A 15,428-nucleotide genomic window follows, 5' to 3' on the forward strand; every position below is an offset into this window, starting at 1 on the left:
AATTAGACCTCAAAAATATTCCAGAACATAGAGAAAAAGAGAATCATTGTGAGCTCATGTTACAGAGTCAGAATAACCTTGTCTCAACATCTGGCAAAGACATTATAAGAGAAAAATTACAGATCAATCTCTCTCACAACCATAGATGCAAACATTTAAAAAAAAATAAATCACAAAGCCAGTCTAGTAATACACGAGAAGGATAAAACATTATGAACAACTGGAGATTTCTCAAAAAATGTAAGATTGGTTTTAATGTTTGAAAATCAATCAATGTAAAGAAATGAGAACATGTATTGTTATGTAAATGTATCTTTATACATATTGTTATATTGTATATACAGTTATTGTTATATATTGTTATGTAAAAGATATACCTTAACATATACCTAAGAATATAGCCTCAACATATATATTGTTAGGTAAAGGGACAGGATATAATACTATATATATGAATCTCAGCTTTGTTGGTCCAAAACATAACTGAAATGACATTTGCAAAATGCTAATGGTAATTTTTTTTGTCTTGTGAGATAATGATTTTATTTTATTTTATTTTATTTTATTTTATTTTATTTTATTTTATTTTATTTTTTGAGACAGAGTGTCACTCCCAATGCCCAGGCTAGAGTGCCGTGGCATCAGCCTAGCTCACAGCAACCTCAAACTCCTGGGCGCAAGCAATCCTACTGCCTCAGCCTCCCAAGTAGCTGCGACTACAGGCATGCGCCACCATGCCCGGCTAATTTTTTCTATATATTTTTAGTTGTCTAGTTAATTTCTTTCTATTTTTTAGTAGAGATGGGGTCTCGCTCTTGCTCAGGCTGGTCTCGAACTCCTGACTTTGAGCGATCCTCCTCCCTTGGCCTCCCAGAGTGCTAGGATTATAGGCGTGAGCCACCACACCCGACTGAGATAATGATTTTAAATTTATTTTTCCCTTTTGATATTTTCCCCTTAATTTAAAATAATGAATTATGATAAATTTCTTTAAAATAATAAATGTAGCATGTTACAGTAAAAATAAAAGTGCTCCTATATTCTTGGCTTTTTTATGTCTAGATAACATTAGGTCTAGAAACTGAACACCTCCCCTTCTTTCCTTTTTATCCACTTATTATATTGGTGTTCTCTGGTCTCAACCCTGGTATAAAATCTTGTTATTCATCTTTTATTACTTTCAGTCTCTGTCACCCACTGTCTTTTATGAAAGATTCAATAAATTTATAAAATAGAAGACATTTCAACAGGGCCAAGAAGTTAGGTGTTAGAGCAATAAAAAGAGTTTTTGAAGTAGCTCAAAGCATACGTGCATTGTCCTTGCTTAGAACAAAATACAGTCTATGGCAGTCAGAAGAATGGCATGCTGAGAGCAGACTTGGATCAGATAAATTTAGGTTTATGTAGATACTCGTCTCTTACCCAAGCTCCCCTTTCTCTCCATTCTTTAGCTGTAGTCGTGATTACTCTTCATAACTGTCAAGATTGTTTTAGCATCTCTTGCATTATCCTGCATAGAGCTGGATGGAGCCCATTCTACCAAGTAAACTAAGCTTGGAAAAACAAGCACCACATGTACTCACCACCAGACTGGTATTAACTGATCAACACTATGTGCATATATAGCAGTAACATTCACTGGGTGTCGGGCAGATTGTAGGGGAGGTGGGAATAGGTATATGCACACCTAATGGGTGCCGTGCATACCATCTGGGGGATGGACATGCTTGAAGCTCTGACTTATGTGGGGCAAAGGCAATATATGTAACCTAAACATTTGTACCCCCATAATATGCTGAAATAAAAAATAAATAAATAAAAAAGGTTAATTCCCCTAAAGCGTAAAGTGGACAACTTCTAAAAGATATATTAATAGTTATTAATGGCACTATTCCCACCATAAATTTTAAAGTTTCTCCAAAGCCCATAACGTACCTGCTGGGATTGTGGTAAATAGGTGGAAATAGAAGTTCACCAGTTTTAAAGATCAGACTCTTTAACAAAAGCGCCTTTGCCCATAGGAAGAGTGATCCTGGAGCATACCAAAGTCATCTTATTCCATTACTTTAAACCTTCCTTTTTACTTCCTGAGCCTGGCTTGGGCCTTGGTATTCCATTTGAATTCCTTCTTCTAACTGGAACATTTGTGTAGTAACTATAACACTGGCTCTGAACTAAAGACCACAGGGTTAGAGAAAAATAATATACACACACACACACACACACACACACACACTTCTTTGGTTTGCTTACTTAACCTCTGTAGGCACCAATTTACTTATTTTTATGCAGAAGATAATGGAACATACCTCATAGGGATGTTGTGTGTATTAAATAAATCACACGTTTAGAATTAGTATTACTGAAAGGGAAAAACCTAGAGATAAGAAATCCCATTTGACATTTTAGTTACTCAGTAATGAGCAGCAAATAACCATTGAAACTGATGCAAGCTTGTATATGGCTATCAACCGTAACATCATTGTAATCTGTTTTGCACACAGAAACATAAAAGATGAGAGATATATTCTTTGCAAAGCACTTAAATTACTTGCAATGAAAGAGTAGCAGAACAGAATCTCAAGTACATGATGGTAACCTTAAAATGCTTTTTCTAACCTTCTAATACTGTCCCTTAATATCATTTACTGAGACACCAGAAAATCCTTTCCTTTAGACACCATCCATGGATAACCTTGAGAGCCTCTTATCTCTGCCACATTTTCGTTTTTTCTTATCTTCTCTTTCGAGGGTTGAATGGAATCAATAAGACAGTGTCACTTTCTAATAAGATGGATGCAAATCAAAGAAAAGGGAAAGGGTGACTTAAGTATTAAATTGACTGGCCTGTTACCTGTTGCAGAATTTCACAATTCAGGAGCCATCAATACCAGTTCACAGGTAAAACAACATCAAAGGCTTTGTCTGTGATGTCAAGCAGAGTTCACTTGACTGCTTTTTGATGGCATACACATGTTTAGACTCCAAACAAAGGACTGAAAAATTCTCAGTTCTTTCTGCATAAATAAGACCATGGGACAAAGCTTATTTCTAAGGTGAAAATGTGAATGTTGGACAAGCCAACTCTCTGATCTAGTTATTATGCTATGACGCCAAAGGATTTTTAAATTTCCACTGAAAATGTTCTTGCCCATTAATGTTAATTACCAATAATTTTCAGACCCTGACAGCTGTAGAACAGCTTTGCAGGCATATAAATTCAATAAATATGGTATGAGTAGAACTAATAAGTGGTAAGGTTGAGACCTAAAACCCCAGAGAAAAATAAAGCAAATGTGAGTTGGGTTTTTATTGTGTCCTTAATTGAACCTCATTCAATCTGTCTGCACGTACTTTCCACATTCAAAAGCTGTTCTCGTTCCTTCTCAAGGAAGATTTCTATTCTGACAATTACTAACCTTCCACAATACTGTGAAATAAGGAGTTTGAAGCATTTATCCAATGCATTTGCAATCTCTAGTTGTTTTCTCATAAAATTCCCTTTACTAGAGTGAACTATCTGAAATTATGATGCACAATGGATAAAAGCACAGACTTAGTCTTGAAGGTTGGTGCCTGACTTGGTCACTTTTTAACTGCAGGAACAGATCCAGGTTTTGTGGGCATCTGTTCAATATGTACAAATTGGGGTGTCTTTCTAAAAAAAAATGCAAAGCTACTATGTAAAATTAGGCATAAGAGTGAATTTTTATATAGAATCCTAAAACAAATAGACATAAATTGCAAGCTTTAAAAGACAACATATTGGCTGGGCATGGTGCCTCACACCTATAATCCTAGCACTCTGGGAGGCCAAGGCAGGAGGATAGCTTGAGGTCAGGAGTTCGAGACCAGCCTGAGCTCATAAGATCCCCCCACCCCTGTCTCTACTAAAAATAGGAAAAAAGTAGCCAGGCAACTAAAAATATAGAAACAGGAAATTAGCTGGGCATGGTGGCATGCGCCTGTAGTCCCAGCTACTCAGGAGGCTGAGATAGGAGGATCATTTAAGCCCAGGAGTTTGAGGTTGCTGTGAGCCAGGCCAACACCACGGCACTCTAGCTCAGGAAACAGAGTGAGATTCTGTCTCTAAATAAATAAATAAGAAAAATAAAAGACAACATATAAAAATATATGACCACATGGTGATGTGGCCAGAGTCCCTCCCCTCCCCAGGGCTTTAGAAGGTGTCTGTGTAAGTGAGAAGCTTTATTCTCTCCTAATTAGCTGGATAAAGGTAAGCAGCTTATTTATTACATTGATACTCAATTAATTGTTTGTACCTCAAAATGTTGTAAGAAATAAATGAAAAAAATAATATACTTAGAAATTGTCATTGGCAGTGCCTGTAGGTGTTCAATAAATGTCAGGTATTAATATTAGAGGTTGAGTATCTCTTATCCAAGATGTTTGAAGCCAGAAGTGTTTCAGATTTTGGATTTTTTTTTTTATTTTGAAATATTTGCATATATGTAATGAGATATTTTGGGGATGTATCCCAAGTTTAAACACAAAACTCATTTATGTTTCATATATATATCTTATACCAATAGAATGAAGGCAATTTTACATATTTTTAATAATTTTGTTCATGAAACAAAGTTTGTGTACATCAAACCATCAGATAACAAAGGTATCAGGTGTGGGATTTTCCACTTGTGGCGTCATGTTGGTTTGGATTTCAGAGCCTTTTGCATTTCAGATTTTCAGATTAGGGATGCCCAACCTGTATTATAATTTACATTGTAGTTAACTTACGTTTGTTTATTTTTGTTTTACTGCCTATTTCATTTAATAATATTTTATTATGAATTTATTATTAAGGAAAACAGTGTATTTAGCTGTTCATTGATGATGAAACTCTTTTGAATCCTTTAAAAATTAAAATTATGCTAATACATACAGTGGATTTTGTTAAACATATACTTAAGGCTATGTTATGAAATATATCTGAAATCATTTAAAATAAATATTTCCGTTTAAAAATATGAAGGTAGACATTATATTTTATAGCAGCAATCAGATAATAATTAGCTAAAGAAGGAATTAAAACATTTGAAATTTCATTACTGGTTGCTGCATTTCTTAAAAAAAATTTTTGGATTTAATGCAAGCATATTCCAATAAATCAAAAAACCTAAAATGTAGACTCTCATCCAGTGGAATCTGGATAATACTGCTGTTTTTATTTAAAAAAACAAGTTTTATAACAAGCACTAATTGTATTGACTTGTATGGGCCTATTCACTGGACATTACACAAGGCATCTATCCTTAGCTTGTTCACAATTCTTCTTTTACATTTTTTTATGAAATCAATATTGCTTCAACCTATGACACAAACATTTGCACTTTATCTTTCATACGCTCACCATTTCTTCTTAATAGTCATTTTAATCACATATTCTTTTCTACCAAAAATTTAGCCTTGAAATAGGAGCAGATATAATAAATATGAAATTAATATTAAAAGGTAGGACAAAGTGAAAAGAAACAAAGCATCTGTGCTCTGCAAAGCAATTGCAGTGCTTATAGATTATGACCACATTTCAATAAACTGACTGTTAAGAAAGGACATGTTTTTATGGGCCTCACTGTTTAAATGCCAATAAATGTTAATGGTTAAGCAAACATTTTGTTATCAGTAATCTATGTATAAATTTATGAAATTGAGAGTTATGTATGATTACCACAACTCTTTGATAATTTCCTGTGATTTATTTTAACAAGGTTGTATAAAGCAACTTTGAAAAAAAAATCTCAAAGGAATCACTTGTGCTTTATTAAAAGCTTTTAGAAAAATTTCTAAGTCACACTTGAAATGAAAGTATATGAATTAGCACAAAACAACATGCATAGCATAACTGTTAATAGCTACACCACTGTATATGCTTTTAGAATTAGAAAGGCTTCACAGACCATTGAGCTCAGACACATCACTGAGTGTACATAGAAACCAGAAGGTTGAAGTGATGTCTCTAAAGTTAGGTTGGGAGTCCTGATCACAAAATGGGCCAAGAAGAATATGTCTCTTAAGTTTAGTGCAGTGCTCTTTCTACTCTGGGTGTGAAATCTACTTCTATTGTTTTTCCCAAAAGAAATGGGAGCACTATTTTTTTTTTAGCATTACAATACATTGGCATAATTAGACAATGAAAATGAATTAACCAAACAAACCGTGAACACATATGTTAAGACACAAGTAGGGGTAAATGGGCCTGCCCTAGAGAGACTCATAATGTTATGGTGACAGTAAATATAAATCCTAAAATAAAAGTATGAATGAAGGAAGGTAGATACAGAGCAGAGCTTATATAATCTAACCTTCTATGTCGGAAGGTTTAAAATCATTTCATTAAGATGAAGAGATTTTTTTTTAAAGGCAAAGAATGGGTCCAAATATTACTGGTTATTATATATATGATGTAAGTGTGTAGACTTTTTTCCACTCTACTGAATCCTTTGCCTAATCAGCTCAAGACTATCAGTTTCAAAAAAGTGGTCTGCAATAGTATTTTTAGATGAGTTTGCTGTTGGCTACATTTGTAGTATGGCTTTCAGTATTTTGCTTACAGAGTCAGGGTTTGGCATTTTCCCCAGTTCAAACCATTAATAGTTATCACTCGTATTTCTATTTTCCTAACCCATGTATCATTATGCATATAGAAGGTGGTCTCTGCTAGCGAAATGTCCCACAGAGAATGTGAAAGACCAAGGTAAAAATATGAATTCATTCATTTATAATGTAAATAATTAATTGTGCAGATAATACACACAGCAAAATTACTTCACTAGAGGAGAGAAAAAGACCTATACCACTGGCCATCCTCAACAGGAAATATTTCTTAGTTTAATAGAGACAGACTATATTTAAAAAGATATTTTTTCAAGAATCAAAATTTAAAATCATTAATTTAATATTTCTTTTTCTTTCTGGTACTATACCATGTGCTAGAGATAGAAAGAAGATGCTTGGCTTGTTCTTGAGTAATTCACTAACCAGTGTGAGAGTTCTTCCAGATGCTCTGCAAAGTGAAGAATAGAGTAATTTGAGAATATACAGAGTGAGAAGTGACCTCCAAGAAAGAAATGACCAACATCGTTTGCAGATTTAGAGAAAACTCAGAACACTTTATTTTTTGGTTATAGTTTCCCTAAATATAAATAAATTTCTGGTTTTTAAAAAGTCAAATTTTTGCTTTTTAAAAAGTCATATCTGGTGATTTTATGAATATAAATGTACATTCATTATTAACAAGTTAATTAATAATTAACACAAATAACCAGGTCATAACCAGAATCTAAAGTTCTTGCTTGAGAGATGCAATTCTTCTAAATTTATTTCTTATCCAATGAGTCCCACAGAGATTAGGAAATAGCCATGGTCTCATTCACCATATATGACCCTACTTCTAAGGGTCCATGATCCCCTAACTATCCCTTTTTGGACTTCCAGAGTTTTGTTGCCTCATTGGAACCATATGAGCCATTTTCATCCCTAGTGGTAACTCTGCCAAAGTTTTCATGTCTAGGTACTACTGTATTTGTGTGTGTTTGTATGCATGCATGTGCATGTAAATATGCTACAAATATGAGCAATATAAATGGCAATGTGTGACATTCAACCAGTGTGTAAAAAAAATGGGAAGAAATCACCCCAAGAAGAGCAAACAGCATAAACAGAGGCAAAAAAACAAAAGATCTTTGGATTAACATATGGCTGGAGAGTCCAATTTGGCTATAATGTAGGATATAGAAAGTGGAATATAAGATTAGAAACCTAGTTTTATGCCAGATTCTGGAGAGCCTTGAAGGCTGGGCTAAAGAGTTTAACATTTAGATTCTGTGGTGAGATAATGGAAAGCCATTACCATAAAGGAATCTTCATAAGCTGGAAAAGGCCAAATGTTTAAGGGCCTGTGGCTGTGGAATAGATGATTCAGGCATTCAGCATGACACAATCTGGTTGGAGACTGAGTTCTGAATTTTCATTACATAAAGGAGTAGAATATTTGTATTCAAGAATTTCCCTTCAGGCTCTGCTAGGCAGCTATTAATAAATAAACTGACAAATGCAACCCAATGTTAACGGGTGAAAATAGGTTGATATTTTACTGTCTGGTGCTGTATTAACATAGCCCTGCTGGAAACAAACTGATTTTTACCAAACACATGAAAGCTAACATGCACATTCCCAAAATTCTGATAGTTTAATAAAGTGATAAAGAATCCCATCTTTTTAAAGATGCTTTCAGAATATATTAAGCTAAGAAAACTGGGTTCAATACTCAAACTATCCCTAAAAATTTCTACCTCTTTATTGCTATGATGTTTAACACCTTTTGCTAAATGCTGACATTTTCTTGATAGACCAGCAATCAGCACAGTAACTGATCTTTGGTGGTGAGACTCCCTGGCTTCTGTAATGACATAATGCCATTTTCCATAAGATTTAACAAGTTCGCTGATGTTTCAAGTTTGATGAGAAGTTTTATTGTGTGCAGTTCTGGAGGCTAATAGTAGATAATGAAGAGCTCTCCTGTAATGTCTGTGGAATACCTGAAGGCTACAAGAGAACATTAATAGTCCTGCAAGGGTAGACAGTAGGAATGGAAAGTAGAAAGTGCTTTTAGTTGCCTTTCTGATGCTCCTAGCACTAGTGAAATCAATCTTCAAAGTGAGAGGGAAACCTAATGGCCAGCTCCTTTGATAGCTTCTGGTTGTGCCTCGGGCTTTATGTGGTTTTGTTTTTTAATACATTACAAACTCCTAGGGTGAAACAGTTTACTTTTCAGGTCCAGACATGATTCGGAACTATAAATTGTTTATTAGTAATAATCAAATACTTCATTATTTAAATTGTAGGAACAAGAGTTAAATGATTTTATAGGCATGAGTATTTTGAAATCTATAAGACATTCCTCTTGCTGAGAAACATCCTATGGAGCCGGCCTTGTGTTCATTTATTATTCATTGCAATTTGCAGTTTGCTGAATTGCTGTGAAACCCATTTACAGTTTTATACTCCTTTTAAAAGATGGTCATATAAAATCTTTTTTGTTGTTTTTATTTTCTAATTTACGATGTTAGTTTTATTTATAGGTAGATGACTAGAAAGATATAAAACATATAGTGTATTAAAATATATACAGAAGGTTCAACTGAGAACATATTTTTGGTTATCATGAAATCTTTCTAAAATAATATATAAATTTCATCTCACAGATGAATCCATGTAATCCAGATTAGGACGATTAAAATTTTCCATAGCAATTTCCATTTTTTTAATTCTGTAGTTGTCTTAGCAGATTCCCAAACGGAGCAGTAAGGTTTATAATCAATAATATATTGAGATTCTGATGATTAAGTGATATTAAGAAAAAACATTTATTTTTCTCTCCTTACTTTCTTAGTTTCTTCTCTTCTCTTACTTTTTGAAATAAAATATTGCCAACTATTATGAATAATGGCATTCAGTATAATTTGGACAATTTAATTATTAACTTTAATATAGTTATTCTTATTATAGTTTATAAAATATTCTAGAACTTCTGGCACAGATGACATCACAGCTTCGAAGATGTGCTTATTTCCTCCTGGATGTGGGTATTTCTAATTAGAGAATCGCTACTCTTCTTTCTTTCAGATATTCTAAGGAGGAAACATTAACGTGCTTATAAGGATTTTTTTTTACAAACTCAGGTTGTAATTTCTAATTTTACTTTTTGCTTAAGATATTATTTCTGTTCTTATTGTTTGCCATCAGAGAATAGTTTCTACAATTGTTGCTATTTACAATTGACTGCATTTTTAAAAATTTGGCCAAGTTGATATCTAGCCATTAAATCATACCTTTCACTCTGTTATTAAAATTCTCTCTGTGATTCTGTTCTCTTGTAGACTAATATGCAGGTGTTAATCTCACAGTTATTATTCATTCTATTATTCTTGCATTTTGAATAATATTTGCATATTTATGTTGGTACTATATTGTGTAACATTTAAAAGCATGTAAATGTCAAATCTTCATTATCAATGTAGAACCATCATCTTTGTCTTATTTTCAACTTTTACCTAGAATTTTTATTTGATTTAATAGTGTCACACATTTACTTTTTGGGTGCAGTTAAATTACCTAATAAAAAGTTATTATATGCATCACAGGGCTTTGTGGAACCATGTTGGAGCCTGAGGCAAAAGGAAATCTGTTGACTTTGCCTTTTATGGAAGCAAACTCATCAGTCATCTTTTCAAAATCTTCTTTGCTTATTGACATGTTTGACAATTCCTCTGGACCAAGACACAGTCTAAAAGAATTTTAATTAGCTTCAACTGAATTAAAATTATGACAAATTCTGTTTTCTTACAAATAAATATTTAACATAAAATAATGCTATTTAAATATTTTTTCACCAACTATAAAATTCTAGAGAAAATCACCCATCGAAAAAATATATAAAAACATGTATATAGGGATGCATATTTTTCTTTTTGCATTAGACTTTGATATGGCTCAACATAGCAATGATCTCTACTAAAAATTTGATATTTTGTTCGTGATGAATTTTTTGCATTAATTTTGACTTCTAAAAATATCCCATCGAATATTTTTGTCTACTGAGTTTTTGGCACCCCCACTTAAATTTGCACTGAGATGAATGTCTTCCTTGCCTCACCCTAGTTCAAGCCCTGATGTATAACAGAATAACCAGTTTTGAAAAAGATGTGACCTAAAATAAAATAGTAAAAAAAAATTTTGTTAATAAATAATAATAAAAACATATATATTTAATTTTAAAATCATTCATTGTGGGTGTATTAAGTAGGAATGACTGTCCTATGATACAGGTACAGATTTATGATGTTAGTAATCTATGGATAGATTCTGATAGATAAGAAAAATGAAATGCATACTCATACACAGCTTATGGTCACCTTTTGTGAATATGAGCACAGACATTCTTTTTTTTTATATTAAAACATTCTTCTCAGTAAAAGACTGAGAAAAAATATCTTGTTTCTGTCACTGGAAGGGGAAACCAGGATTAGTGTTTTATTTTGAAGCACAGAAGAGTTGTGACACTTGCAAGTACCTTTTTCATTCTAACTTTTAGATCATTGCTGTTTGAGAATATTTGTCATCTCCAAGTAGTATTTTGGCAAACAAAGAAAACTAGAATGCCAGTAATTAGCGAGGCATGAATTCAAACATTAATATCCCATAGATGGTCATACCTGCCATGCCCCGTGCTAGTCACTGGTTACACAGTGGCCAGTGAAACTGACTAGAGCTCTCCTGCAGTTCAGGGGCACAGCTTCTCAACTCTTCTGTGAGGTAGAATCATTTGGGGAGCTTCTGAGCAATACTGATGCCTGGGCCTGGCCCAAGACCAATTACTGGGGTTTTCTAGCTAGTGGGGCCCAAGCTTCAGTACTGTTTTAAAGCTCCCCAGATATTTTAAAGTGCAGCCTGGATTGAAACTCCATGGCTTACAGTCTTAAGTCTCTCCAGAACACAGGCACTGCATACAGTCATTCACCCACACATCCAAAATGAGACTAATGCCACGGAAGACCAAAAGGATGCTATTTTAGAAAAGAAGAGGGACTTCCTACATAGAATGCATGGAGAGACCTATCTAAATAGAGACTGAAATGAAGAGCCAATAGCTATGTAAGGAGTAAGAATAAGATATTTCAGGTAGAGAGGAAAACATGAGCAAATGTTCAGAATAGGAAAAGCAGGTGAGTGTGCAGGAACGTGGAGCGGGGAGGGAGTGACAAGAAGTGAAGTGAGGCAGGTCTGAAATGGGAGGTAGCGTAGGAGGAAGGAGGTTGGGTGCCTGCATTTCATCAGGCCCACTACTCTGCCTTCACCCTGAACTATCTCAGTTAATTCATAGCTACCCTTTGAGATTTGTAGTACAGTAAGTAACATTTAAAAGTTTAAGCTACAATGAAGGATATAATAAAGATAGACTTCATTGGGATTCATGTAGATAGAATATAAAGGTAAATGAAAAAAATAGGTTTTCTTTCTTTCCCTTATTTTCTCTCTCAAGTGGGAACAAACTTTTGCAGGCTTTTTTTCTTTTAGGATTAAAATATGAATACAAATTAATTTCTTTACAATATAGAAAACAACATTTGACGATGACAAAGTAAGCTTTAGACAGATAGGGCTAAGCCATAAAAGATTAAGCTACAGAGTCTGAGCCAAAGAATTCTTTGACAAACTATCTGCCCAGCAATTATGACCAAATTGGTTAAAGCTGCTAAAATGATAACTATTATGTAAGGTCAAAGCACTTGCTGGTTCATTGACTGCCTTTGATATCACTGTGTGCAATGAAATGCTTTTCTCTTAACTGTCATTTCCTCTAATTTGATTGAAATAGAAAAGTAATTTTTACTGGAACAGAATTATGACTTTGAACAACTGACAGTACTGAGTAGAAATGACTTCTGTGACCTTGGTCTTGTCATAGTCTATAGAGAAAACGTTTTGAGGAGCTATTTGAAAGAAAGAGTTCACACTCCTCATTTTTCTTTCTTTCTTTTTTTGGTCAATTGAAAATAAAATCATGTTTTTTTTCTCTTTTATCAAATCAAGTAAATGATGTTATCCTCTTGAGAGCCACAGGTTAATGTCATGGGCCATTTTAGTTCTGCTTCTTTGGTCATATTACTTTAGAAAATGGAAATGCCATTCCCAGGTGCAATTCTCCTTCAGGCAAGAAGGTTAACCCAAGATTTCAAAAAAACGTAAGAGGTCAGACCTTTAGAAATCAATAGCAAATGGAGTGAAGATAGCTTTTTATGTATGGAGGCTACTCCAATTAAGAAAACTCTCACCCATTCGGAAGGAATAAAGAAAAAAAGGTAAGCTTTGGACAAAGATCCCCAAGCATTCCTGCCAAGCCGGGCTCCAGAGATTTTTATCTGCCCATGTTAAATTTAAAGTTTTGGTTGTTACTTAAATGATGCCAACTTATACATTTCATTTTATTTCAAGGAGAATATTATGATACTTTAGCTTCAAACAGATAATTCATATTAAATAGCATATATGAACTTCAGTACTCAATATGACCATATAATCTTAGAATGGACAAAATACTCCAAATTCTCCCATAATGCATGAAGATCTAAGTATATTTTTACCTCTTGTTTTAAGGAATAAATTGTTTGTCTCTTATAATAGAATACGATATATCTTTCTACATGACTTTTTGGGGTCCAGAAAATAACCAGACTTGGTCAATATACAGAAACAAAGCACATATTCACCTTGGTTCAGACAGTATGAGATAGTCATATCCTAGGGAAGTGTTTGCTATTTCTCAAAATAAAATTTGCATGATAGATTAATATTACAGGAGAAGTATAAAATATATTGGAATGAGGACATGAGATAGGTCCTCAATTTGACAAATACAGCACAGTTATGTCTCTTTTTCTCACACTCTGTTTCCTAAAACCTAGGCCTGACTGGTAGCAACATATTCCATTGGCTCTGTGGTATTTTATTTCCTGTCTTGAAATCTGTACTGAGGCTGGTGCGTGCGCTTTCTTCCTCAGCTTTGTTACTGAGGAAGTTGCCCCAGTATTTTGGAAGGTATAAGTTTGAAACAAACTTGCTTTGTTGAGGACTCTTGCTCCATGGAAGGTATGCTGATCCACCCTGAGTTCTTGTGGGAGAGATTAGCACCATTAAGGCGATTTATGCCACTCTCAAAACAACTCATGCTTTCTGAAATCATCTCCTTGAGGAAACTGAGTCAATTTCCCTACAAGATTTTTTATGTATACTAAAATTGAATGCATATTCATACTAATACTTTTAAGCTTTATTCTTCTCTTACGTATTCTCTTTCGAAATGGAAACTGCATAGAAGATGATTCTGTTCAGGTGGTGGGATGCTTGGATGATGTTTCCTTCATCAATTTTTAGTTTTCTTTGAAATTCTTAGTGGCATTTTCTAAATTACAAAGTATTCCCCAACGTAGATAGGTGTCAATGGTAAATTTAAAAGGGAATATTGAGGTCATAGAGTCACAGAATTTTTAAGCAATTACTCACTCTTTTAAGGAAGAGAGGGCTGGCATTTTATCATACTTTTGAAAGAAATATGGGAAGACACATGATTTACATATGAATGAAATGTCCCTACTATTTTAGATGTTTGTATCCTTTAAAGTTTGCAGTTAAGGTAATTCCAAGTAAGGGAAATAATTCATATTAATGCATTTATTCAAATGTATTCAACACTTCTTTCTTAAACCTGGTAGGTCCAGCATCAGGGTTGGTACTGCAGGTGCAAAGATGAACAAAAGAGTGATACTCTTGGCCCTCAAAAACTCACAGTCAAATAGGGAGACAGACATTAATCAAATGTTCATAGCAAAGTGCATGGAAAATTGGAATTCCAATAAATACTATCAAAGAGAGGGATATGGTATCATAACAGAGTACAACAGAGGTATTTAATCTGGTTCAGGGCATCAGTGATGAAATAAGAGGGTAAGCTAATACAAAGGCTAAATAGAGGTTAACTTGGCAAAAAGAGGGCTATCTTCCCATCAGGTTATACTTGCCTTTGAAACTCTTCCAAATTTGACATTCTACAAGTCTTTTTGCAAGAGTAATATACAAATGTTATAATTTCTTATTTACAACATTTTACATGAAATCCAGAAGTAGTAATGTATCTTAGATAAGTAAATATGTTTAATCAATTACATTATTTAATTATATTACATGATTTAGACAACTTTAGTGGCTATTAAAATTTTGGATGTGAGCAATAATTTTGGCATTAAAAGTGATATTAAAATAGAAAAATTCATGTTTCTCCTAAACTTAGAAGTATACTATACATCATAGGAAATACCACTGTCAGGAAACAATATATAACATTCAGACACCAAATAATAGCTAAAAAATAGCATTTTAAAATCTCCTATGGTATTGCAGAAATTTTCTATGTGTTAATGAGCAGAGAAACTAAAGAATTTATATGGTAACAAAACCCAATCATGAAAAAGACTATATGAATGATTATGTCACAAGTGTCAAGTGTTAGGCTATGAAAGGCTGCCTATGTAGGATAAGATGGATCCAAAAGTTCCAGCTCAAACAAGAGGATGGGGTCCAGAATGACAACTAAAATCTGTGAGAATAATACAGAAGGGAGTAGAAATATTGGTTACAAAATTTGAACCTGAAAACAATAGAGTATTTGGATTGGGCATAATTCCAGACCTAGCAGAATGGCTTCACATACTTTCTACTGAAGTGTGTGCTTACAGTGTTCTGATTCATCAAATGGGAACCTAATGATATATGTAAATAAAATAGATAAGCTTATCAGGCTCCATGGTTAAACGAAGAGTGTATTACTTCATGAGCTATTCTCTGTCATCTCC

This window comes from Lemur catta, chromosome 11, assembly GCF_020740605.2.
Source record: "Lemur catta isolate mLemCat1 chromosome 11, mLemCat1.pri, whole genome shotgun sequence".
NCBI lineage: Eukaryota > Metazoa > Chordata > Mammalia > Primates > Lemuridae > Lemur > Lemur catta.